Genomic DNA, 27,711 nt, shown 5'->3' with positions numbered 1-27,711 from the left:
AGGTGGAGGACTTTTTGAAGGAACAATCTTCGGCGGCCCCTCGACGGCGCGGTTCTGGAACGGGATCGGGATCCAGCTCTCCGACGACTGCTCCTGACTGATGAGTACCGCTGTTATGATTCATGTTTATTCTCTTTACCCCTTCGTGTCTCTCTCCTTCTTCACTGGCGTTGGCTGCTCCCACATTGCTCTTGACTCCACTCTTTAAGTAACCTGTACTCTGACTCTGGACTTTGGGAGGATTATGCTTCTTGGGAGGGACCTTGTCCATCGCCCATTGTGGGACTGCATTAGCCCTTCGCCCTCTCGATAAAATGTACGGGATGAACAATCATTCCGGTTTTTGGGCCCTGTATATGCTGTCGCCTATTGCTTACAAGGTACTGGTCTGGCCTTTGGCTACTGGATTTCGCCCTGGCACTCCCTCCCTGTCCCACCCGAACTCCTCCCCCTATGGGGTGATGGTATGGTGGGTGAAATAAAGGGTTGGGACGGACAGGTCCGGCGCACTGGCGAGTCCCCTATAGGGCATACCCCAATTTTTTTGCAGTTATGTTTGTTGCAGGGATTGGGAGGGGGGGCTGCATTCCGGCAGGATTGGGCTGCAGTGGTGGGAGGGGGTGGGATGGGGCTTGGGGATGATCGACATAATTGGGATGTTGAAGTTGGTAAGGGGGGGGGGTTCTGGGGACTGTTTTAAGATTGTTGTTCGTTTTCAGCATGAACGCTCTGCATACATTTGTGAAAATAGCACACTGTGCCACCCTTTTTCGGCCATTACCCTTGTGGCCCTGCTGCCAGTTGCACTTCTTCACCTATGAGTCCTCTCTCGACACGTATGACCCGCAACACGTACACTGAGTTAGGAGGGGAGGCCCTGCTCACTGCTGTCACCTGGAATGTTCGGGGCCTGGGGGATCCCAGGAAACGCAGGCAAATCCTGGGAGCCCTAGACAGATTACATGCTCAAGTGGTATTCCTTCAGGAGACTCACATGGACCCTCTTCGCAATGCCACCTTTGCTGCCAGATGGGCTACACATTCTCTTCATGCCCCTTACTCGTCATATGCACGAGGTGTTACTATCCTGATTAAGAGGGGAGTTCCTTACGTTCCCATGGGCACCGCCACTGATCGCGAGGGTCGCTACTGCATAACATGGGGTAGGATAGGGGTCGAGACAATCACCCTTGCATGCTCTTACGGCCCCAACTGCGATAATCCGAGCAGTTTCATTGCCCTCTGGAACAAGGTCAGGGAGGTGGGATCCACCCACCTTATATGGGGGGGAGATTTTAATGCTGTCTTAAACCCCGCGATGGATAGATCCAACCCCTCCATGCACCACTACACTACCACACACAGATATCTGAGGGACATATGCGACACCCATGGGATCGTGGATACCTGGCGACACTTACACCCGACTTCTATGGAAGGCACACACTGGAATCATGCACATGCGACTTGGGCCAGGCTAGATTACATTATGGTTGATCAGACCCTAGCCCCCTCCTTGGTGGGGGTGCGACATTTGAGTCGCACATACTCCGATCACTCTCCAGTTTTGGCCGAGTTCCGGCTACCTGACATCATGGGCAGACCTCAGACTTGGAGACTACAACCCACCATCTTACTAGACGAACTGTTTAGAATAGAACTGGGTCAAGAATTAGAAGACTTCCTATCCCGTAACAAGGGGACGGTGGATCGGATGGCCACTCTCTGGGAGGCGCTAAAGGTAACGATACGGGGTTTCTGTATTTCAAAGAGCTCCGGGGTACTCCGGACCTTGAGAGGTACACTACGCAAATTAGAAACTACACTCCACACTCTAGAACATAGCCCGGACTATACCACCAATGCGGATGCGCAGGCGAAGTACCGCGAAACACTATCGGACTACATGTCCACTGCCGAACGGGAGATGAAATTCCGAAGCCAATACTTCAAAGCTCGCACGTACGGGGAGGGGGAACGACCCGGTAAATCTTTAGCGGGAACGATCCGACCACCACGGGGCTCTAACTTTGTGCTGGAGCTGGAGGGGGAGGAGGGGACTCCTTTGCGGGACACGCGCTCGATTCTGGCGGCCTTTACTACTCATTACTCAACATTATACTCCACAACCAGAGTCGGTGCGCTGGACATGGACGACTACCTTCGGGAGCTCACACTGGGATGGCTCTCTGACCGTCACCGGGAGTTCCTGGCGGAGCCAGTGGGCCTGGAGGAGGTTACAGATGCGATCAAACAGATGGCTCCGGGAAAGGCCCCCGGCCTGGACGGGCTACCTATGGACTTCTACAAGGCGTATATGGACATCCTTGCTCCAGTGCTTCGTGAGGTGTTCATGGAGGCTCATGACTCTGGCGCACTTCCTCCGTCAATGCAAGAGGCACTGATTACCTCCTTGTTGAAACCTGGGAAGCCGCCTCAATACTGCGACTCGTATCGCCCGCTCTCGCTCATTAACTGTGACGCAAAAATCCTGACAAAAATACTGGCTAACCGTCTGCAGTTGTTACTGGGAGGCCTGGTGTTATCTGACCAGGCGGGCTTCGTCCCGGGTAGGGCCACCTCCAATAATCTCCGTACGCTCTTCTCCATCATGCATAATGTAGCTCCGGATTTGCCTTTGGTGGCTGTCTTTCTAGACGCCACCAAGGCCTTCGACTCCCTGGAATGGGACTATCTCCACTGTATCCTGCGCAATATGGGCATGCCGTTGGGGTTCACGCGCTGGATCGAGCTTTTGTATGACCGACCGGTCGCTAGGGTGGGGCTGAATGGGCGCACTTCGGACGCCTTTGCGGTGTCGCGCGGTACCCGACAGGGTTGCCCACTGTCTCCGTTGCTGTTCGCGATAGCGATGGAACCTCTGGCGGCTCGGCTCCGCCAACATCACCGGGACAAGGCTCTGCGCTGTCTTCAGCGAGAGGTCCTCATCTCCCTCTACGCGGATGACATCACACTCTACATACGTGACCCCGCTGCCAACCTTAACCCTGTTCTCCGAGAGTTTATTCGCTTTGCGGGGCTATCTGGTGTCCATATCAATTGGGGGAAGTCCACTATATTTCCACTGACTGCGTCCGCCCAGCCCTTTCCTCTGGACTACCCTCTACGGTGGGAAATGGAGGAGGTCCGTTACCTGGGCATACTCCTCTCCCATGACCGAGAAGAGCTAATGCGGATGAACTATGGCCGCACGTTTGAGTGTATCCAGGCATATGTGTCTAGATGGATCACACTGCCCCTCTCCTTTGCGGGCCGCGCCTCCTTAATCAAAATGGTTATTCTTCCAAAACTCCTGTACTTGTTCATGAACATCCCATATTACCCTGGCAAGTCCTTCTTCCGTCTTTTGAGGTCTGAACTCATTCGATTGGTCTGGGGGGGGAGGAAGCCGCGTCTTCGCTGGGAGGTGTTGACTCGTCCATTTGTGCACGGAGGGCTAGACCTACCGGACTTCGAGCTGTATTATCACAGCGCGCAGGCCCACTACATTCATCACTGGATTCGCCCCACGCCCTTCCTGCCGCAGACGGCTGTAGAACACTGGCTGGCTGCGCCTATTCCACTCGAGGGGGCGATACTCAGTACACCAGAGACACGTACAGCGTACCGCACCACGATCTCGAGCTCCATTCTAGCGTGGCGCTACCTTGCTAAGGTGGCAGGCGCACCGCTCATCTATTCTCCACTGCTTCCTCTGGCATACCATCCCCGATTGCCCCTTTTACAGGAACAACTGTTTAAAAAGTTTATGGCCAAATTCCACATTACAACATGGGGGGACCTCTATCATGATGGACAATTCCGCTCCCAATCTCAGATGTTCACTCACTCTACACCCACTTTCATGGACACTTTCCTCTACACCAGGCTTCGTAGTGGTATTCGTGCACTGACGGGGGACTTTCCTTGTGAGCCACCCATGCTGGAACCCCTACAACGCTTACTTAAGGCTACCACTCCGGCTCATGCTGTTTCTATTCTATACCATTCGCTACGCACCACTCTAAACTTCTCGCCCTGCACGGCACATACAAAGTGGGAGGAAGACCTAGGACTGCCCATAGATGACGACCTCTGGAGCTACTGTTGTTTACAAACCGAACAGATCTCCTCCAGTAGTAGGTTTAGGGTGATTCATTACCGGTTCTTACATAGGCTCTACTGTACTCCAGCACACATGCATAGGATAGGCCTTCGAGAAGATGATCTATGCTGGCGCTGTCGCGCTCCGGGGGCAGACTTCCTGCACCTGGCGTGGGGCTGCCGGGAGATTGTCGAATATTGGCAACAAGTTTTTTCTGGCCTTTCCGAAATGATCGATGTCTCACTAACACCCTCTCCATTACAGGCACTCCTGGGCTACACCAGTACTATACGAAAACCTGTCCGTAGATTCGCCACTATCGCCTTTCTCATGGCGAAACGCCTGATAGCCTGTAGGTGGGGGCGGGGCAGAACTCCCAGGTTTAAGGACTGGATCGCTGATATGGTACACTGCCAGGATACTTTACTACGCTATGCTGAACTCCTGCCTTCCGCTTCGCGGCCGGCTGACATCTGGGGTCCCCTGCAGGCATATCTGTTATCACACCCACAGACATAGTGGACCTTCTTCCCGCTCTCCCCTTAACTTTCCTAGACACCGCTCCGGCGAGGGTGGCTCGGCTTCTGCCCATTAGCCACGCGGCAACCGAGGATCGGAGTTGAGACGATCACGGGTCGCAGTGGACAGGCGCCTCTATACCACCACAACACGTTAATATGGGTCGACGATTTCCATGTCACAGTTTTTGGGGGAGATGATTCCTTGCACTGGCACGTTATTTATCTTGCTTCTTATGCCGCGGCCGGCCCCTGGAGGGTTGTAGGCAGACCGCTGTGTTTACTCTTCTCTCTCCTTCTTGTACCACGCTGCCGGCCACATGTTGGTTGTAGGCATGGGGCTGTGTATTTCTTGTTCATGCTGAATAAAGGTTTTGGAAAATTAAAAAAAAAAAAAAAAAAAAACTAATATTCGTACGCATATTAATGATAGAAAATAGAATTTGCATGTTATATGTTGCTTTCGTGATGTATTTTGGTGTTTTGTGCTTTTATATGCGAGTATAATCCGCAGTAAGTGTTGCTTTTTGCTAGATAAATAAACACACATAAGGGGTTTAGTGAGGGAATAACATTTTAATAGTCATTTCCATGTATTAATTACGCTTTTGTGTTTCTTTGCTTAAGTTGACCTTTCGGAGTGGCCACAAAATGGCTGCCATCCCTATTTGACGGACTGACGTTATAATGAAGTCTCTGGGTGAAGTGCGCATGCGTCGCTGCTAGCAACAGTGACCTCTGATCGACCCCAACCCGACTGTGCCACCCAAGGACGCACCGGGCTAAGAGCCAGATGCCCTGAATGGACATATTATAAAGATACATTCAACAGTGAAATTTTAAATTACATCTAAAGAAACATTATACGAATGGGAAACAGGAAGGATGATCCTGGTTCCACCAATCAGGAGTGTTTTAAATTGTGTTTGCAACATTTTTGTCGTTGAATTAATTATAAAAACCCATAGAATAGAGAGGTTGTAGGTTGCTTCCCAAATTTCCTGACGTTATGCTGACGAAGAGGACGGTGACACTGCAGGACAGCGGTTATCCAGAAACTCTGACGGACTGATCAGATGCCCAATTACTTTACGAACTGATTGATCACCTTATGGGCAAAAAGATAAAAGATCAGAATTTGACTTAGAGGACAACACTTAGCCAGAATAGGTAAATATGATAACAAGATATTGAAAGACTAATGACTTTTCCATGCATTTAATTTAGATAAAATATTCCAATTGATTATAAAGAAATGTGTTGAGTTACTATTTAACAAATGTATTGATGTATAATGTTTAGAGAATTAGGTGTCACTTCACTCAGCAACTAAGCTGATCCATGGCCTATCCATGGGAGGAATATAAGGGTGATGTTTAGATCCTGGTGAGGTAGGGAAGGATAAGTGAATCTATTGCTCATTAGGGTCTTCGTATATTTCCTCTCATTGCAGCGTATGGAGTGAAAATCACCTCTTAAGTAATATAGATCTATAGGGAATGAATATTGGTGTTATGGGCCCCACCAGTGAATGAATGAGGTTGTAGAGATCTATGGTCTGTGACGTAAAGAGGGATTTAGTATTCCACGCTGCAACAGTACCCCTGGTACCTAGGGCATGGACACTGACGAGATTCATCCAGGACTACAACATATATTATGCTGTAGTACCCTAGGGACCCTCACCAAGACCATGCAAACTACTATTAAAGACTGCTAGTCATGATGAAGAGAAAACTAAAAAATCTACATGGCACACAACCTTTTTGTCATGCCCTCACACACTGCATGAGATATAAATAAGTAGGTCACCCCTAATGCAGGCATTACAACCCTAAGGTAGGGTGCACTCTATCCCATGTGTGGTCATATCTGAGCCATTCTTGGTGATTGTAAGTGTAAAGGAAAGCCATTAAGAGCACAGGGGATGGATACTTGTCATTGTAAGTTTCCTAGCTCCACGATGGCTTCACTGTACAATAAGATATTTGGTACCAAACATCTTGTGTAAATAAATACTCCCTGATGCTAGTGCAGGATTTATTAACAAATGAAACCAGGAGACCCTTTAGAGGGGCCACTGAAATCCTACCAAACACTGGTGTGGTCTCAGACTAGTCATAACCAATCTGCCACCACCAGACATATTTCTGCACTCTCAAAGGCTAGAGACAAAGCCTGCTTTGCTCTGCATGGAGCTGCTTCACTCCAGGCTGGACTGGCCTTCCAGAGCTGGAAGCTTCAAAGGCATTGCCACCTTTGAAGTTCAGCCCACACTTACCCATCTAGTGGGGGGTGCCAACGCCCCTGTCCTGCTTCACATTTGGCAGGTGGGCAAACTTGTTGTATGATGAGGAGTGTCCACATTCAGCCAGTATCCCTTTAAGGTGTGGCAGGCGATGTGAAACCCTCTCTTCAAAATCGACCATCTTGATATGGTGAAGAAACAACCCATCAGGACTAGGTTAGTGCCGCTTCCAACAAAAGGGGTCACTAAGAGGGTGTAGGAACCGTAAAGGTATGCAGCCCTAGACCTTGAACCTAGATTTGACAGACAAAAAGAAGAAAAGGACAAAGACCTGCTGCCCGAGTACTGAAGCCCTGCTGCAGAAGAAATTGGCGCCGGCTGCAGCAATCAAATGTACTCGGTCGTCCTGAACCTGGGAAGACTCCCAGAACCCTAGAGCCTTCAAGAAATCAACAAGAACTTCCCTTGGAGTGTAGATATCACTCCCGTGCACACTGCAGACTCCGACCTTGCCGAGTCCCGTTTGTCGACATGCTTCTCCTCGATGACTTCGATACAGCCCCAAACCAAAAGAGGTACAACAGCTCTGGAGGGTCTGATCTGTCTCCCCACCAAGCTTGGAGATGCAAGGACCTACCGGAGACACATCATATCAATACCTGTGGTGCTAGACCCCCTACAACAACAGCAAGAAGAAGGGTCAATGCTAGACTCCAATGATTTCAGAAGTAAGCACCTGTTGAGGGAAATTGAGACTCCTGAGACTCACATCCTGAGAGGCCCGGCTGTATGAAATCGCCTCTCCAAGTTGCCTGCTCCTGACTGCGAGAACCCCTCGACACATGACACTTGGCTGACAGATCTTCTCTGCACCTAGCCCTACTGGCCTCAGTAACTATGAACCAGCTGTGCTCCCATGGTCCTGCAATCCTTGCACCCTCCTCCTTGCAGTGGGATCCATGCGACTACCTTTAATACCTCATGTGCAGTGTCTTTTCAGGTGGCAAAGTTTCAGGTGCTGGAACTTAGAACCTGGTCCTGCTGTTGACATAAAACGAGAAGGGGAACTTCGCAAAAGCATTGCCTGATTGTATATACATTTTTCTGCTTTTCTCTATTGACTTCAATGGTGTGTAATTTCCTGAATCCTATAAGTACTTAATGTAGATCGAAGTTATTGGTCTTAAAAAATATATAAAAATCTGTATTCTTTTTATGAATGGGCCTCTGATTTATTCTTGAATCTATGTCTCATTTATTGCCTCTGTGAGAACAATACATGCTTAGCACTACCCTCTGATAATTCTAACTGCTCGCTCACACTACCACTAAAAGAGCACTAGTATTATCTACTTTAACCCCTGTGTAGCAGTAAGGGATCCACTAGACTCTCTGCACAGTGTACTTTGTTTTAGAACACTAAATAGTAAACCAGCTTCCTACACTCATGACATGGTCAGTGACATCACTGATGACATCTCAAATGACATCACTGATGACATCATCCTGTGAGTGCAAGTGTTTTGTAAACATTTTTGACACTTAAGGATATATACTAAGCTACAGCCTAAGTTGAATTACTATTATTTCAGTAGTACTAATGAGTGATACTGTTTCTAAAATATGAGTGGCTTTGTGACTGTCCGTATCGGTGTGTGATTGGGTATATAAGTGGCTATATGGCTGTGTGAGTGGCTGCATGAGTGAATAGGTAGGTGTGTGAGTAGCTGTATGGTCAATCAATCAAGCAGAGGTTTATAAAGCGCGCTACTCAAGGCACTGGGGGGCGTCGAAGAGCCAGGTCTTGAATCTCTTCCTGAAGGTGTTCAGAGTGGGGGAGCTTCTGATGTTGACTGGAAGCTCATTCCAGGTCTTTGCTGCGATGTAGTAGAAGGCTCTTCCGCCTCCTCTGGTTCTGTGTGTGCGTGGGGTCTCTCCCAGGGCGAGGTAGTTGTAGTGGAGGTTTCTTTGGGGGGCAGTCCGAGGAGGAGTGGGAACCATTTCCTTGAAATAACAGATAATGCTAGGAAAGCAGTCCATCCCTAAGTAGGCCAAGCACATCAAATGACTGGTAGCATAGCACTGTTTAATCCCCTTGGCAGGATCTCTGCTTCAGGGTTGAGCCACGGGTGCAGGCCTAGAATATGTCAAAAGAACCAGGCCACTAGGGCCCCACATAGGTAGCTAGGGTCCTTGCACAATCCCAGGAGAACAGCAGTCTTTACAACATCACGAGAGAACAAATGAATGAAAGTCTGGTCTTTAGCAACCATTTCCGATTAATCCAGAGAAACCTAACTAGCCATTCTTAGTTATCCCTTGGTAACACAGGGTAATGCTTCAGAAATGTATCTAAACTCATTTGGCTTTCAGACCAGCTAGGTCATCTGGTTAATCTACTCAATCTTATGGTGGAAAACAAAGGGACCTGAGGGTGCAACAGCCATAAGCACCCTCTTTGTGCACTTACAGGGCACAATGGTAATACAGAAAGGACCGCAGACACTTCTACGTCCCCATCTGTAATACTTTTAGCACTGGTGCACATGTAGTTTTTAATTTCAAGATACACATCTCTATCACTGTGTTGTGTGTCAATTTAGATTCCGTATGAATTTCCCGATTCATGCCCTTATATAGGTACAATTCACATTGCCCTTATTTAGGCATAGAAATCCAGCCCTTATTTAGGCATTGCTCATGCTAACCAAATACAGGCATGGCTACTTACATCCGTTAATCTACGTCACAACGAGTTCTTGGAAAACCAGACTTCTAAGCCTTTAGGACTTCCCCTTGCTTGGATATTGATTTCTCCAAGAACTCATAAATTATGAATGAACATCTATTCCTTAGAGGTTCATTCATGACGTTCTTATGCCCGACTTTTACGTCAATACTGGCATTCCTAAACACCTTCAAGGTATAAATATGCCTTCACTTGCCATGGCAAACCACGGTTCGGTCCACGGTTCGACTGCCTACTTGCACGACGCGGCACGCCACCGCAAGTTCAGAAGAAAGTAAAATCCCCAACAGACGCACTGACCAGACGTTGCCATCCTCCTCGCAGAGAATCCAGCTCCAATGTTTCTGACTCCCCTTGGAGGGTGTTAGAATGAGAGAGGTTGGAATCTCTTTCCCGGGTCTCGATCTCTAAGGAATGAAGCAGACTAGAACCTAGAGGGACTCTTGGCAAATATAGCTAAACTAGACTTTAGCTAAACAGCACCTACTTCTTCCCTCGTACTGCACTTAGGTTAGGTACATTGGGGTAGGTTTATTTTAGAAGCACCAGATGAGTATTTTAGCCTGCGTTATTTATGTATGTATTTTTATGAATATATGTCATAGCTACAGACCATGCTATTGCAGTATTCTTTAATCCTACTGCTAACGCTGTAGGTATTATACTTCGCATTCTGTCTTACGATTGTAGCAGTTCATATCTCCTGCATGAGCAATAAGACTGTTCAATAAACCCTTTTTATTGAAACACCCGTCTATCTATTTCTGTGCAACTCTCTTCAAACGAAGCATGCACGATTGACTGAGTGAAACGGTTATCTGAAGAGATTGTTCCGACTCTAAGGGAAACAAAGTTGTCATGTTTATGCGGTCGTCAGAAACGAATCCCTTCTTGTTCATTCGAGAAGTTTTTAGTGACCTCTGAGTTAGCTGGCTCTTTCAAGCCCTGGTGCCATTACAGCTGCCCTGCTTACCTGCCGTGAGGGGAACGGCTCTTGTAGTCGGGTGCCTTTGTTTTCTGGCCACATCTTCGCTGCCGTGAGGGGAACGGTACAACAGCACTCCAACTCCCAGCATCCTCTGGCCATCGGCGCTTGCGGGGACGTCATCAGGTAGTGCCGGAACACTACTTAGGACGCCTGGTGCCACCACAGCGCGGGACGCGCGCGGGCAGCGCCCGGGCAAAGCCCGGGCCAAGAGCGGGCCCGTCCTTGCCAGTCATCGACAGGAAGAGGCAGGGCCGGGCCGCCCCCGTAACGTTGATCCCGCGCCCGCTACCATAAGGACAAGTGGAGTCTGCTCATTTTGGCTGTGAGTAAGCACTGATTTGGAAATTACTTTGTGAATAAGACCAGCACTAGCAGCAAGTGCATAAGGTTTGAAGTCCACCTATGACTATTTGGGGTTACACGACTGCAGTAGGAACTAGTCGCAAGGAGTTTGGACTGGCCCCCTCCTATGTTCAGCTATTGAGGTCTGGACTAAAGGAGAATTGTGATTGTGGTCGGAGCAACCCTGCAGGTGTGGGAGATATTGAGGAAGGTGGTGATCAACACGGGTGCTGAAGACTCGCACGGGTGCCACGGGAAATCCCGTAGGGGTTTGTCAAAGGATCGGTGGGAGTATTAGGTGCCACATACTGCCCGGGGATTTGAGGTTAAGTCAGGGATAGTATGGCAGGCACAGTTAGAACACGCTCAACCAAATCCAGGTTAGGGCTACCCACACCGTTAAAGCCAACCTCAATGGAAGACGGCATAATGCCCCTACAGGTTCAACCCACGGCAATTGACCGTATGTTATAAAAAGCTATTGGGGCGGTCTCTAGTGAAATCGAACGAACAGAGAGACGCCTATCCCTCACCCCATTATTCGAACAATCGATCCCAACACAGGCGATAGACTGTGAGAGGGGGGAAATTTCCCCTCCCCAAACTCAAGAGTCTAGTGTCCTGGATCTTCCATGTGCCCAGCAGATCCTTGAGGGGGATACGGGGGTTCAAATCACGGGTATATTAACAGAGGCATGCAGGAAACGTAAAGCCGGCCCAATGAAAGTCAGATCAAAGAGACCCAAAATTGGCAACGCCCCGCCTACCACGAAAATTAAATCTGGGGCAGGGAGGGAGGTTGAACCTAAACAATATGCAATCCCACCCATCTGGGTGTCGCAAATAGTGGCTGACTTACAAGCACAACTGGAAACGTTTATAGCCAGTCAGATTAAACCACTTGTAAGCAGACTGGACAAAATAATTAATGAAATAAAAACCAGGGATAGGGCATATAAGTCAGTCACTGATACCACCATTATTACCAACGTCACCGGCCCCAATCAAGCACCTGTGGAAGAGGGACATACCAGTAACTCTGAGGAGGGACAAGCACAAGTTACACAGACATCAGTACGAGAGGCTCATACAATGTAGCAGACTAAGCCTATTAGCCAAAAGGGGAAAGATCAGAAAAAGGGAGCGAAAGGGCAGGGTTTACGTGCTATACCAAGGGATCAATTAAGCCCCCAGAATACAGTTCAAATAAATCAAGTAACCTGCCAATTGACGAGTGCGCCTAGGTTAGTACCTATAGCTTCCCTCCCAACGATTAATCTACCCCCAGAGGCGTGCCCATTAGTGGGGATTCTTGCAGGGGTCCCAGAACTTAAGGGCGATCAGATGGAGTCCCATCAGGAATTAAAAAATAAGGTCATGTACTGGTTAAGTTGTAATAAACCTTTACCACAGGGGAAAGATGGGGAGATCCTTTTTGTCAGAAGGGTGAACTGGCTTGGCAACAGGCATAAAGACATTACAGGAAATTGCATCATTATTAACTTCAGGGACAGTAGTGAAGTTAAACATATTTTAAGAGAGGACATAGCAAAATCTAGTAGGACCATAAAACCTCTGCCCCTGGAGTATTTTTATCCCCGCCAACTTGCCCAAAAGGAGGTAAGCCGTTATGAGGGAGGACAAAGGGAGATAATTCGCACAAATCCTCACACAATTCAGGGATGCTATGGAGAAAGGCTGGGGATGTGGGAAGAAGGCTCGGCTAGGTGGGAAAATAGGTTCACCCCCCTCACGTCCTTAGAGGATAATGACTGACTCACCGATTCTTCTACCACAATGCCACACCAAAGAAATGAAGGGAAATTTAAAAATGTGGTGGATGAGATGGATGGTCAGCTGAGTACGCTACAGGATGTCTCTCCCTTAGTCAAGTGGCAAATGAATAAGACAGACCTGTTAGCATCATCATGTGAAGTAAGAGAGGCAGAGCCCGCTGATCTAATTGCCCCTAGAGGAGACATATCATGTCCCTATAGAGTGGAAAGTGAGATAGAGGAAGGCGGTACACCTCAGGGTTACGAGGGTACAAGAGGGGAGTCCGGGGCGATAGGAGGCTCAGGCGGGGCACAAGACACTATTCAAAGCATGGGCCAGGCAAGGAAGGTAGAGGGTGGTCTAAATATTATCTTCTGGAATACGGCTGGATTGGCAAGTAAATTTCTTAACCAGGAGGGGAGGGAAATGATCACAAAATTTGAGGTAATAGGCCTCCAGGAAACCTGGGTGACTGATAATAGCTCTTTTCATATACAGGGTTTTAAATGTTTTTTTATTCCAGCGCTAAAATCCAGCTCAGGTAGAGCTATGGGGGGCTTGTCCCTATATGTGGACTTAAGGGTGCAAGGCAAGTGGTCAAATATACTAAGCCCATCCCGTAATGTACAGGTCGTAAGGTTTGAGGGGAAGGGACTTGGCCTGATGTTATAGAATATATATAACTCGGGAGATGGTAGCGAGGAAAACTACACCCTGGGAGTATTGGATTCTAGACTAAGCAAGGACTATCCATACACAAATGGAGCAATGCACCCATTTAACATAATTATGGGGGACTTAAATACCCATTTATGCCCATTTTTGCTTCCAATAAGCTCAGAATGGTCACGCTGTCCATCTTAAAAAGGTCCCCATTTTGTCCATACACCAGAAGGAAGAGATCTGAATAAGCTCTGGATTAGCCACAATACAGAACACACAATAGATATGATGACTATGGAAAGTGACGGCACCCTCCCCCCGACTTTTAAAGGGAAAGGGTGCTCGTCAACCATTGACTATTTTTTGGTCTCTAGGCCTCTCAAGCACTGGATTATAGCGGTTGGAATTGAGTGGAGCCCATTCAGTGATCATAATCCCCTAATAATGAAATTACAGTATCAGGTTTCATCCAGAATATGTACAGTGGGGGGCATCATTGAGAGGGCGACAGATTAAAGGAAGGCGACTTAAGTGGGCCAAGATTGAGTGCACAGCATTTTACAGAGCCCTGATCGTACAAGGGAAACAGCCCATTGAAGAATGTCTTGATCCAGTAAACGATGGGCCACAACTATTAAACGCATTTGGGAGGTTAACCAGTTTGGTCGATGGACTTTTAACAACGCGAATCGCAAAAAGAACTCTAACTCAACCAAGATAGTTTAATGGTGATTGTTCACAGGCCCTTAGAGAGTTAAAAAGTTGCCTAAAACAGAAGCCCCGGAACACTGACAGGGTTATCCAGTGCAGAGCAAAATATAAGGCCGAGGTCAAAAGAAGGAAATTAGTTCTTCAGGGGGGAAGTGTGGCCCGATCTAAGGGAGGCAGCAGAAAGAAGGGATCTCTCCAAATTCTGGAGTATAATTAACAAACCCTGCTTTCATGATAGCTGTACTCCGGAGGTTGGCGTAAATATCCTCCCGGAGCAGTGGGTGTCACACTTCAAGAGCTTGTACAATCATGGTAAGGTGATTATCGCCCCGGAGGAAGGTGCTACCCCGCAGGAACAGTTGGTCGAGTTCACCCTAGCTGAAGTATCCGTGGGAATTGAGGGTCTATCTAAAAATAAGGCACCAGGTCCTGACGGGGTACCACCTGACTTGTTCATTAGTAATATGGAGTTATGGGCCCCATTAATGACTAGGGTATTAAATGCAGCAATCATGTTTGGCCTGCCGCGATCCTGGTCAAATGCCATTATCGTTACTATTTTTAAGAAGGGTAATAGGGATAACCCTCAGTGCTATCGGCCCATCTCACTGATTGATGTCTCTGCTAAAATCCTGGGAAGGGTAATTCTGAATAGATTAACTGAATGGTCCGAGGATAATAACATCATCTCGGACATTCAATATGGAATTAGATCAGGGAGATCAACCAGTGATCAATGTTTGAACCTATATATGTTAGTCGCCAAGTATACCAAGACAAGTAATGAATCCATTTATTTAGGGTTCATGGACTTGGCGGCTGCCTTTGATCACGTAAATAGGGAAAGATTGTGGCTAATGATGAGTCAACTTGGTATTGACCAGGGCCGGATTACAATTCTTAGGGAATTACACAGGGACACCACAGCCAGGGTACGTTACAATACCGAGGGAGGCCTCACTGAAGCCTTTGGGTGCTCTAGTGGGGTGAGACAGGGGTGCATCCTTGAGCCCTTTTAATTCTCTCTTTATATTAACAATATAGAGCAGACCCTGATTGCTTTAAATACCGACTGCCCGAGAGTCGGTATGCGTCAAATTCCAGTTCTGCTTTATGCAGACGACGCAGTTTTGTTAGCCCGTACTCCGAAAAGCCTACAGATTTTAATTAATGGTTTTGTGAAGTTTATGGGAACCTTAGATTTTTCCGTAAATCTTGGCAAATCATTTGTAATGATGGCAGGCAATAAATCCCGGTCTAAGTTCATACACAGAATTGGGACTCATACAATGGAAAAAGTGCAGACTTTCTCCTATCTAGGGATGCTGTTCGATGAGAGGTTAAAATTCACATCCCTGGTAGAAGGGAGATGCGGAAAGTTAATATCTTCAAATGGCGCAGTAACTAGCTATGGGCGAAGGTTAGGGCGATGGTCTCCAGAGCAAGTAATGAATTTGTATAGCTCCATCTGTTGCTCTAAAGCTCTGTATGGAGCAGAAGTCTGGGGTTTTGCAGACACAAAACAACTGCAGCGGGAGGAAAACAACATTTTTAGGTCCGTATTAAAAATCCCCCAGAGTACCCCAGCTGTCATTGCCCATAGAGAGCTAGGGAGGCCATATATTGAAGATATGGCCAAGTATAGACCCATTTTAGCGTGGCTCAATATTTGGAAAAATCCAGAAGCCGAGATAAGTAGGCTAATATTGAGTGACTGCTTAGGGAGAGAAAGATGTATGAATATACCTTGGATCAAGTACGTTAAGACTATTCTGGAGAGTCTGGGCCATATAGAATTCTTTATCAATCCGTCAGTAATTAGAGCTCAGGATAAACCCATGTTAAAAAGACTGTTCCTGGACCAAAGAAATACAAGTAGAACACTGGAAGAAGGGACTAAGGGGTCAGTGAATGCACATAGCCTTATCAAGACCACCGCGGGAATGGAACCTTATCTTTACTTAATGTACAACGCACAGGACAGATTTTTAATATCCAGTTTTAGGCTCAATCTTTTACCATATTTATTAGCTGATTCATTAGGCTATACTGTTTCGATTGAGCAGAAGGGTGCCTGCGGCTGCAACAATTTGTCTCCGCTGGTCACCCTTCATTTTGTATTTTTTTGCGCTTTTTATTCCATTCCAAGGCGAAGATTTTTAATCAATATTTTGAAAAAGGCCAATCTGACTCAAGTTAAACCAGCGCTACTTTTTTTTTTTTACAAAGGGCAGCTGACCCACTGACTTTGTGCTGCATATTGAATTTTATTAAAGTTGCATTGAGATTAAGATCAACTAAAGGATAGGCTTAAACTGTGATTCCCAAGAGTCTATGTAGTCCCCATGTGATATGTATTCCTTTTTTTTTTTTCCCATCAAGAGTTCTTATGATGTCGATTTAATTGTTTTTTAAAATATCGTATTGTGTATATATGTCCTTTTATGGTGTTTTTAACAACCGAATAAAGAACTACTGAACTGAACTGAGTGAAACGGTTATCTATTGTTTCCACAACTCTGAAGAGATTGTTCCGACTCTAAGGGAAACAAAGTTGTCATGTATATGCGGTTGTCAGAAACGAATCCCTTCTTGTTCATTCGAGAAGTTTCTAGTGACCTCTGAGTTAGCTGGCACACACAAGTAAATAAGTTTAATGTACTCGATAGAGACATACTGACCTCAGTCCTATGTCAAAACTATACTGTATATTATTCCAATGTGCAGAGCCTACCAGGGATACAGGAACTACACTACATGGCGCCCAATGGTTTGGTAAGGCACTAATTTAATGCTAGATACTGAAGTAACTCAGTCGTGCTTTTCTCAGAGACCCTCTACTCATAATACTCCATAAGAATTCTGGAGTGGGTAGGGATAATATCCACCATAGCTGAGTAGGATGAAAATCCTATGTATTAGCTGTTTGGTTTGTTCAACGTTGAAGGATACAGTGTTCCAAAATATTGTGCACCTTATCTTTGTTTCCTTGAAACTTGCTGTGCAATTTTCATTAAACAATGTCTAATAACGACAATAACACGAAAACCGGTGGAGCTGCGGCTGACCAAGCCGAAGCAGCTTTAAACTATACAGGTTTTACTGAAACCGATGAGAATGCTATAATCATTCCTCCAAATTTAAGGAGAGCTATCACTCTAAAACTTATAAAACATGGCCTAACACCAAGAGGTGGTAGAGCAGTTTTTGTGATAGAGGCACATAAATTTGACCAGACAGAGGTATTCTATTCATGGATAGTATTCCCAGAATCAAATCCAGTAACACACGTGTTTCACTTTCTACAAAGATGATGAACCACCTGAGGAATATATTCCTTTCGAGGATATTGAAATTCCACTCACATACCAGGAGCATAAACTCTGGTTTAAAGGCGCCCTAAAACATTTACCAGGCTCGGTCCACTAGGTAGCCCAGGAGCAACATGACCGGTTTTAGCCGGCACCACACATGACCCTGACATTGAATCAATGTCGGACAAGGAATTACTTAGTAATATACAAAGATTAATATAATCATACAGTTAAACCACAACTGTCTGAAAGTCCTGAAAAGGCCTTTACTAAAAACAATCCTACATCTTCTAAAAAGAAGTGGGAAAATAAACATTCAAAAGAGAAAGATTTTCAACCCCGAGGTCGGTCTCCTCAAAAGTAAGGGTGGGCGGAATTTGCGAAAGTGCCTTTTGCAAAATATCACGAAACAGCAAAAAATCTCTGCGATCACACGAAACTTCGCGTGATCGCGGAGAATTGTGTGTGCTGATTAATGCGTTACTGAATTTGACCTTCAACTTGGGCACCTGCTTTATTTATATCTGTAAGACTTACAGATATAAATAAAGCATTTGCTCAAGTTGAGGGTCAAATACAAGTGCTTCCTGTTGGGGTTTAATTTTTGTAGAAAGAACCAAAACCGGCTCAATAGATATATATTAGGGCCTAATGAATAGGTACCTGTTGAAATACAAAGCTAGATTGAAAAGGAATGGACAGATTGAAATACATGAAACACCCAACAAGAGTTGTGGATATAAAAATATATCTTTTGTATTTGTTTTATTTTTTAGTTAAATTATTCATTTCAATTTTTGCATAAATTCTTACAAAAGTTCAATCAAGTAAATACATATATAAATATTATACATACAATCAAAACAAATCACTATGTATATCTATTAATCAAAACATGGTTCAAAACCCCACACAAAAATCAAATTCATGCATACACATACTTAATCTAAGTCACATTCAACACAACAAATCAGAAAGTAGGGAAATTATCCTTAGGTATTAAGATGGATGTAGTGGTTGATGTATCATCCAAAGAAGGCCAGATGGTACTCTAAGAGGAAGGAGGTCAGCAACTCAAGCGCCAACGCGCGTTTCGGTATAGGGCTCACTCGGGGACCCCCACCTTCATCAGGGCGTGGACCAAGGATAATAAGGGGCAAGAACAAAACCTAAAGATTAATCAAATGAACATGTATAAACAAAAAGTAAATACAATTAATTTCAACAGACAATTTGCTGTATTCAAATACATTATTCTTCAGAAGAAACATTATTATACATCAGTCCAAAACATTAACAATCGCTAGCGGATAAAGATCAATCACAAAATTAATGAATATGGCCCAAAGGGTCCTCAGGTAGCTAAAACCCACATGTAGCCCCAGATACGTGAGTGTCAGATATAAAGGAACGGTGAAACCCAGCACCAAAAGACCACACGGAAACGATAACAAGAAGGGAAAAAAATAATGAAAATAAATCGTAAATAATAAAAAGTCACATACAAAATAAAGGATTAAAAAGAAAAATGCCCACGCCAATTCTTCAGGATCTCGTGTGCACTGAATAAAACCTACGCCAGTGAATAGGGGGAGAGATAGACCAATGATGGTACATACTAAAAACTGGATCCTTGATAAGCCGTTGAAATCAGTCTGCCGAACCTATATGCAAACGCAGTCAGGTGTCAAGAGGAAGCATCCAGCCTTGTTCACATGAAAGAGATTCACTCCGTCTGGCTGAAAAATAGGTGTATAGAATATGGCCAAATCGAGAACACCGGGAATCTACAGGAGGCAGTGTTTACAATCAACGTTAATCAAAATTGCAACATACAAAATAAGCCTTATAGTAACGTGAGAAAACATAATCACGAATAGCACAAAAAAATAGATAAATAATCGACAACATACTTAAATCGGCAGTGGCGACATGTAAGGATGAACAACAGAGGCTTCAAAGCTAGTCTCGTGGAACTCGGGAGCGTAAGTTAGCATGGTCTACCCTGATAGGTGGGTGACCAATTACGAAGTCATGGCGGTTACTGGAACGAATGAACAAAATGTCTATGAAAAAATAAACAAACAAATATATAAATATGACAGCCCCTAATGGCCCTAGAGAGCAGCATAGGAACAAACTAATAAATCTCCTAATGTGCAGTGGTGATATTAAAGTTACTGGGTAATCCTGTACAGACCACAACATATCCACCGCCGTGCTGAATAAGCTTGCCAAATATAGAGATATAAGGCGCACATGACACGGATGGCAATAACTAAAATTAACAATCTGAGGGAAACATCTGTCTCAACCTAATGCTACCGCAGTACACTTACTAAATGGTAAGGAGTCCAGATCCCGCGTTCCCTCGGTTCCTCAAGGACGGCAAAAATCGGCGTCGGCAGTGCCTTCGCTAAAGGCATTGGAAAACCCACCGTACTAAAATACAGGTGGCCAATTAGCAGCTAACCAATGAGGCCGTGGGTAGGAAGGAGAGAACTAATCATAGAAAAGGGACTGGCGCAGTAGAACTTTATACGGTGTTCGAAAGAACTGGCGCCATCGTGGAGAGGATCCTAGTGTTCAAAGAGCAATGAAGCCACCACAACACAACAAATAAATATAACATGACAGACACCGGACAAAATAACAATAACAATGATGATTATTTAGACCAAAAGCTAAATAAGATCGGGGAAATGAAGACTTGGCATCAATGAGGTGTTGTTCCAACAACCATCTCAAGAACAAAATCCAGAATCATACAATTACGGTGAATACGCGCCTTGGATTTAAAAAAAAGGGGCATTGAGAAAATTAAAGATGAGAATATAAACAAATAATCCACAGATTACAAAGAAGTAATAAGGTGAATCCTACAGATAATTACAAACCAATAATATCTCTAACTCGCCACATAAAGATACAAAAGTGGCGTAACATAAAAAGATGAGATAAATAAACAAATAAACTAAATAAACAAGATCAGTGCTCCTAAAAGAAGGATGGAGCCATACATAATATCATGAAAAGAGAATTAGTCAAAATGGGGAGATCATATGATAGCATTCTCCCATAAGATAATTTCATTAAGGCCATGTTGGACAGAGTCAAGATAAAAAATCCAAAAGGTTTCCCTTTTCTTCCTGATGGAGGTGGGATTCCTCCCAGGTGGGGTGTGCATCTTTTCCAGGATTGTCCATTTCAAATCAGAATCTTTGTGGTTCATACTCAGCCAGTGATTGACTAGAGGGGCAGATGTTTTTCTAATGCGAATGTTTGATTTATGTTCGCAAATCCGCAGTCTTATCTCCCGACTGGTTTCCCCGATGTAGGGAAGATTACACGGACAAGTAATAATATAAACCACATTGGATGAACGGCAATTGGTCATTCCATAAAGGTTCATCGTTCGATTATTGGCAAGAATAGTATATAATAGTATTGCCGACGATTGCCTGGGGACATGCCTGGCAGGTGCCACAACGGTGATTACCCTCAACAGGTTTGATTCCAACAATGGCAGTTTGGATGGGTGCTTTTTTCTCCGTAACTTTACCTCTAATCAAGCAGTTTTTTAGGTTCTTATTCCGCTTGAAAGCAAAGAGAGGTTTAGGAATACTCATCCCATCATTATTAATATTCAACAGGTACCAGAGAGAATTGATGGTTTGTCTGACCCTGTGATTGATGTTGGAGTGCTTGGTGACATAAACCAACTTATCCATCGGGTCAGATTCTCGTCTCTCAAACATGGTTTCTCTGTTAAAATATCGTGCTCTTTTGAAAGAGTCTTTGATGAGTTTGTGAGGATATCCTCGTTTCATGAATTTGGATTTGAGGATGTACGCTTGCACCAGAAAGTCTTTCATATGAGAACAATTTCTACGGAGACGTAGAAATTGGCTAAAGGGAATGCTATCCCTCTGACTCCTCGGATGATAACTGCCGTATTGAAGCAGTGTGTTTCTGGCAGTAGGCTTGATGTATAGGGACACACTTACTTTCTTGTCGTGATGATCGACCCAAACATCTAAGAATTCAACCTTCACATTACTAGAGTGGACAGTAAATTTGAGGTTGATATCTGCTGCATTCAACCAAGCTACAAATTCGCCCAAAGAGCAATGGTCTCCGCTCCAGATGAAAAATATATCATCAATGAAGCGTGACCATGCTCGGACGTTCTCGTAGAAGGGTGCCATGTCGTTATAGATGTTAAACTGTTCAAATTTACCCATGTACAGGCATGCAATGCTTGGAGCACAGGACGCCCCCATACGGACGCCCTGAATTTGATGAAAAAAATCTCCATTGAATTTAAAATAGTTGTCGTTCAAGACAATCTCAAGACACTGGAGGATAAATGAAGAGTTGGTAATTAGAGTTTCATTAGTAAGTGCTTCTTGTATGACCGATAGTGCTCCCTGCTGCGGAATGTTAGTATATAACGATTCCAGATCCAGGGTGACCAAAAGGTCCCTATCTGGATCAAAGGGGATGTTTTCAATCTTGGAGATAAAGTGGCCAGTATCTCTCACATACGACTCCAAATTACTCACCAGGGGTTTCAAAAAACCAATCCACATATTTCGCAAGGGGTTCAAGGGCCGAACCAATGGTAGAAACAATGGGCCGTAGGGGCGGGTCCATGATGTTTTTGTGGGTCTTAGGCACCCCGTATATGATGGGCATACGGGTATAGCTAGGTGTTAGATATTCTGCCTCTTTGGTGCAAATGAATTCCCGATCTACTGCATTCTTAACCATGGAAAGGATGCGGGTTTTGAGATTGCTCTCAGGCTTTCCTCTGATACACTTATAATATCTGGTGGAAGATAATAGCGTATTCATTTTCTCGATGTAGTTAGCGGTACTAAATAAAACAATGCCACCACCCTTGTCACATGGCTTGATAGTCAGTGACTTGTTGTTTTGAAGAGATATAAGAGCTTTCTGTTCAGCAGGGGGTAAGTTATTGGTAGGTTTGGGTACATGTTTAATGATTTTGGAGATCTTGGTCATTACCGCTTTCTCGAAGATACCTACCTCTGGGCCAACAAGATCAAGCCCAGGGGTAAAATCGGAAGGAGGTTTTAATCCAGACAGATTGTCCTCATGATCGGGAGATGGTCTGTTGGAAAAAAAAATTCTCAGTCTGATTTTCCTAAAAAAGGAATGTAAATCCTTTAGGAACTCAAATTTATTCAAGGTCGTGGTGGGAACAAACGTAAGGCCCCTGGATAAAAGACTCAAGGATTCCGGGTCGACCTCAGACGCAGACAGATTAAACACAGGAATATCTACTGTGTTTTCCAATACTGGTTGTGTCTGGTTTGTATATACATCGGAGGTTGACCACGAGCCTGATGGTAATTCCTCATTCGAGGTGCTCTGGTTCTGGGGCGATAGATCCGGAGTCATTGGTCTATCAAATTGTTCCTGCCGGAGTTGGTAATTAGGATTATAGTTAGATTCATAATCAACCGATCCCTCCCCTTCCGAGTCAGTGGTGTCAGAGAATGTTACCACGAGACTAGCTTTGAAGCCTCTGTTGTTCGTCCTTACACGTCGCCACTGCCGATTTAAGTATGTTGTCGATTATTTATCTATTTTTTTGTGCTATTCGTGATTATGTTTTCTCACGTTACTATAAGGCTTATTTTGTATGTTGCAATTTTGATTAACGTTGATTGTAAACACTGCCTCCTGTAGATTCCCGGTGTTCTCGATTTGGCCATAATCTATACACCTATTTTTCAGCCAGACGGAGTGAATCTCTTTCATGTGAACAAGGCTGGATGCTTCCTCTTGACACCTGACTGCGTTTGCATATAGGTTCGGCAGACTGATTTCAACGGCTTATCAAGGATCCAGTTTTTAGTATGTACCATCATTGGTCTATCTCTCCCCCTATTCACTGGCGTAGGTTTTATTCAGTGCACACGAGATCCTGAAGAATTGGCGTGGGCATTTTTCTTTTTAATCCTTTATTTTGTATGTGACTTTTTGTTATTTACGATTTATTTTCATTATTTTTTTCCCTTCTTGTTATCGTTTCCGTGTGGTCTTTTGGTGCTGGGTTTCACCATTCCTTTATATCCGACACTCACATATCTCGGGCTACATGTGGGTTTTAGCTACCTGAGGACCCTTTGGGCCATATTCATTAATTTTGTGATTGATCTTTATCCGCTAGCGATTGGAAATGTTTTGGACTGATGTATAATAATGTTTCTTCTGAAGAATAATGTATTTGAATACAGCAAATAGTCTGTTGAAATTAATTGCATTTACTTTTTGTTTATACATGTTCATTTGATTAATCTTTAGGTTTTGTTCTTGCCCCTTATTATCCTTGGTCCACGCCCTGATGAAGGTGGGGTCCCCGAGTGGGCCCTATACCGAAACGCGCGTTGGCGCTTGAGTTGCTGACCTCCTTCCTCTTAGAGTACCATCTGGCCTTCTTTGGATGATACATCAACCACTACATCCATCTTAATACCTAAGGATAATTTCCCTACTTTCTGATTTGTTGTGTTGAATGCGACTTAGATTAAGTATGTGTATGCATGAATTTGATTTTTGTGTGGGGTTTTGAACCAGGTTTTGATTAATAGATATACATAGTGATTTGTTTTGATTGTATGTATAATATTTATATATGTATTTACTTGATTGAACGTTTGTAAGAATTTATGCAAAAATTGAAATGAATAGTTTAACTAAAAAATAAAACAAATACAAAAGATATATTTTTATATCCACAACTCTTATTGGGTGTTTCATGTATTTCAATCTGTCCATTCCTTTTCAATCTAGCTTTGTATTTCAACAGGTACCTATTCATTAGGCCCTAATATATATCTATTGAGCCGGTTTTGGTTCTTTCTTCGAATTTTTGCCTTTTACCCCGCATAAACCGGTTCTTTATTGTGCTTTTGGGGTCCCCCTTTCTCAAGGGGTTTAATTTTTGTGACAGGAGCATCGTGCCAGAATGAATCCTGCCCTGCCTGCATAAATTATTTACCCAAGAAGATGCCACCGTTTTGTGCAATACCTCTACTCAACTTGAGTACTTTCTACTGGCTAATCAATAAGTGCTACCTCGTTGGGTAAATGTATAGTGCTTTCCCTACACTACAGCTGCGTAAAGGGCCAGAAGAGTTGTCTACAGCGACCATGTGCGTCTATAACGTTGCCACAGCGTCCATCATAGTGGGGGAAAGGGCGGAAAGACGTTGCACACCGCTGGTGTGTGGGCCAGTGCCAAACGGGCGGGGCTTCCATGCAGTTCACATGCCTCTTGTTTATAAAGGGCCAGAGAGTCGATCAGAGCAGCAGATGAGGACGAGACAGAAGGAACCTCCTGGTGTCAGGAACTACACGGGGATTGCGCTCGAGAAACTCATGGGTGCACAGAGCTCCATCAAGGATTACAGCAAATTGTTGACGGTAGATATGGGGAGAAACCGAGAAAGCAAACCTGCCTAGGCGACAATTTCCGTTCCCTCGCGGATCGCGGAAGTTTCGACATTTTCGAGTTCCGCGCGGAACGCAAAAATGTCGAATTTTCGCAAGTTCCGCGAGCGGAACGGAAATTGTCGACCACTCTTACTCAAAAGGAGCCCTCTGAAAGCAGGTATAACCTCAGGAATATGGATAATTCAAGATACTGATACACGTTCCTCTCGTACCTTTCAGATTTCGTCACAGACATCAGATAGAAGAGGACGGTCAGAACAAAAAGAAGAACGCGTGAAGTCCAAAGACGATCAACACATTCAGAAAAAAAAAAAAAAACTAAATTCTTCAAAAAGAAATTAGGAGGTCTAAAGATTAGAGATGCCGAGGATTTTGAGAACACAGCTGAAGAACGGAGAATGGGCTCAGACAATGTTGGACAGCGCAGCAGAAGTCTCAATAGCTCACCAGAACCTGAAGGAACTTCTGGAGACAGTGGACCTGAATGCAGACATTCAAGTTGAAACTGGAGACACCAGGGTTAGTTCTCCCCATAGGTTATATGAAATAACACTCCGGATGGAGGGAGACATACCAAAAAAAGTGAAAGCACTCTTTAGAGAACGACTTTCAAGGGGATATGATATACTTCTAGCAGAACGGGGCTGGCCACCAGAATTTGTCAGGGAGTGCCCATATGGCGAAGACATCATTATGCCAGCCTTCTCCAACCATGTTCCAGTACATTTAAAATATACTTATGCCAGGAAATGGGCAGTTGCCCAAGCCCCAGCATTATATAAAAATCATGTAGGATGGGATGAGGACACACTTCACCATATAATCCAGTTAAAAAAATCAACCAACTGCACAAAGGCAGTATCCAGTTAAGCAAGAAGCTAAAAAACAGGTCAGGGAGATCTTAGATCAATTAGAATTCCAAGGGGTGATTGAAACTTGCACCTCATCAATAAACAATCCTTTGTTTCCTGTTTCCAAACCAGACCATACATATCGTCTAGTTTTGGATTACAGACATCTAAACTCTTGTTGTAAAACATGTGCAGTGCAAAATGCACACAGTACAGCATTAATGAATAACATTGTGCGTAAAAAATATAAAACCACATTAGATATTTCTAACGGTTTCTTTTGTCAAAACATTGCACCTGAAAGTAGGTAGTTCGGGGTTATTCTCAGCAAGGGTAACAGAGTTACTACAAACTTATGATAACGAGGCATTGTCATATGTCGATGATATCTATCTGACAGACGATGACCTGAACAGGCACTTGAACAGGGTGAACACCATTATACTGGGCTTCGCCTCTGAGGGTTATAAATTCAATTTAAAAAAATCAAGAATTGCCCATCTCAACGTCCTTTTTCTAGGATATGAACTATCAAGTGAAGGCAAAAGCATGGCAGCCAACATTTTTTTAGAAAAGTGTGCACTGCTCCAACCTTCAAAAACGCTGAAAAACGTAGTCGATTCTAGGTTTCCTAAATTTTGGAAGAACATACATTCTAAACTACGCAGAAAGGGTTAAAACTCTCTACGAATTAATCAACCCTGATTTTAAAATCACACATTGGACAAAAGAACACAGAAATTTTGCTTTCACTTCAAACAGACATGTTAGCAACAAAACATTTACAAACTCGCGAAAACGTACGCAACTTAGTGATCCGAATCATTCCGGGTCAATGCGTATTCACCTACTTAACTTTTAATGAAGGCGAAAAAGTACCAATTGCATACAAATCACATTTGTATACGCAAGCAGAAATTAAATTTACATTGACAGAAAAAATTCTCACAGCAGTTCAAACCGCTGTAGCAAATGAAAGAGCCCTAGCACAGGGGAAAAGCATTATGGTCGTAACTCCTGTACCAGCCTCAGAGGCAGTTACCAAAGCTAGCATTCCGAATGCAACATCTTTACATCCAAGATGGATACAATGGGTTAATTTTCTTGCTGCAACTGATGTTGAATATGTTTTTGATCCTTATTTAAAAACACAAGCATTCCTGCAATACGAACAGTAATGTCCTCTGCCTAATGAAATTCTACCTCTAGGCCAGTATGACTGTATAATTTATACTGACAGATCAGCACAACCAGCTACGGGGGTAAACAAGTTTACAGTGCGGCACGCGCGCTCGTTAAACGGCGTATGCGCGATGGCAAATTCATACCTATGGTCACGAAAACGCAATCTCTAGGCGATTGTACAGCTCAGCGAGCTGGACTACAAGCATTCGTAATGGCACTTGAAAATATGGATCGCGAATTCCCCACACTCATAGTGTGCGATTCCTTTTACTGTGTTCAATCATATAATGAATATTTACAGAATTTGCTTCAAAATGGTTTAAAAGATGCAAAAGGTGGCTCAATCAAGCATAAAACGCATTGGGAGCAAGTAGTTCAGTTGCGAAACGGACTACGAAACACTCACGTGATACACACGCTGAGTCATCAACGTGATGGCGTTCACGTTGAAAGTAATTTATTGGCTGATGAAGCCGCGAAGGGGGCTGTACAAACGGCTTCCGTAGCCGCAATCACTCGTTCAAAAACAAAAATAGACAGTGAAATAATACTGGCTGTCAATGCTTCAAGCAAAGGCAGCAGTGCAGCATTACCTAAGAAGTTTGCACTCAAATACTCATATACAATTGATGCGAACAATGTTCCATTTGCTCGAATCCCTGGAGTGGGGGATAGGGTAATAGCAAACATGGAACATAGATTAGGACTAATCCTAGCAGCACATGAAGGGCCCGCCTCTGCTCATGCAGGTGTTTCCGCCACAGTGTCGTTAA

At 44.4% G+C, this 27,711-nt stretch overlaps 1 protein-coding gene across 1 annotated transcript in view; it reads right to left on the bottom strand.

Annotated features, from left to right (window-relative positions):
- The window catches only part of LOC146830168 (GTPase IMAP family member 3-like), a 224,174-nt gene that overhangs the window by 38,265 nt on the left and 158,198 nt on the right, over positions 1 to 27,711 (bottom strand). The gene's annotated exons all lie outside the window — the stretch shown is intronic.

The sequence above is a fragment of the Triturus cristatus genome, chromosome 5_1, assembly GCF_964204655.1.
Source record: "Triturus cristatus chromosome 5_1, aTriCri1.1, whole genome shotgun sequence".
Lineage (NCBI taxonomy): Eukaryota > Metazoa > Chordata > Amphibia > Caudata > Salamandridae > Triturus > Triturus cristatus.
Note: the sequence above shows the minus strand (reverse complement) of the source record. Positions and strands in the feature narration are given on the sequence as shown.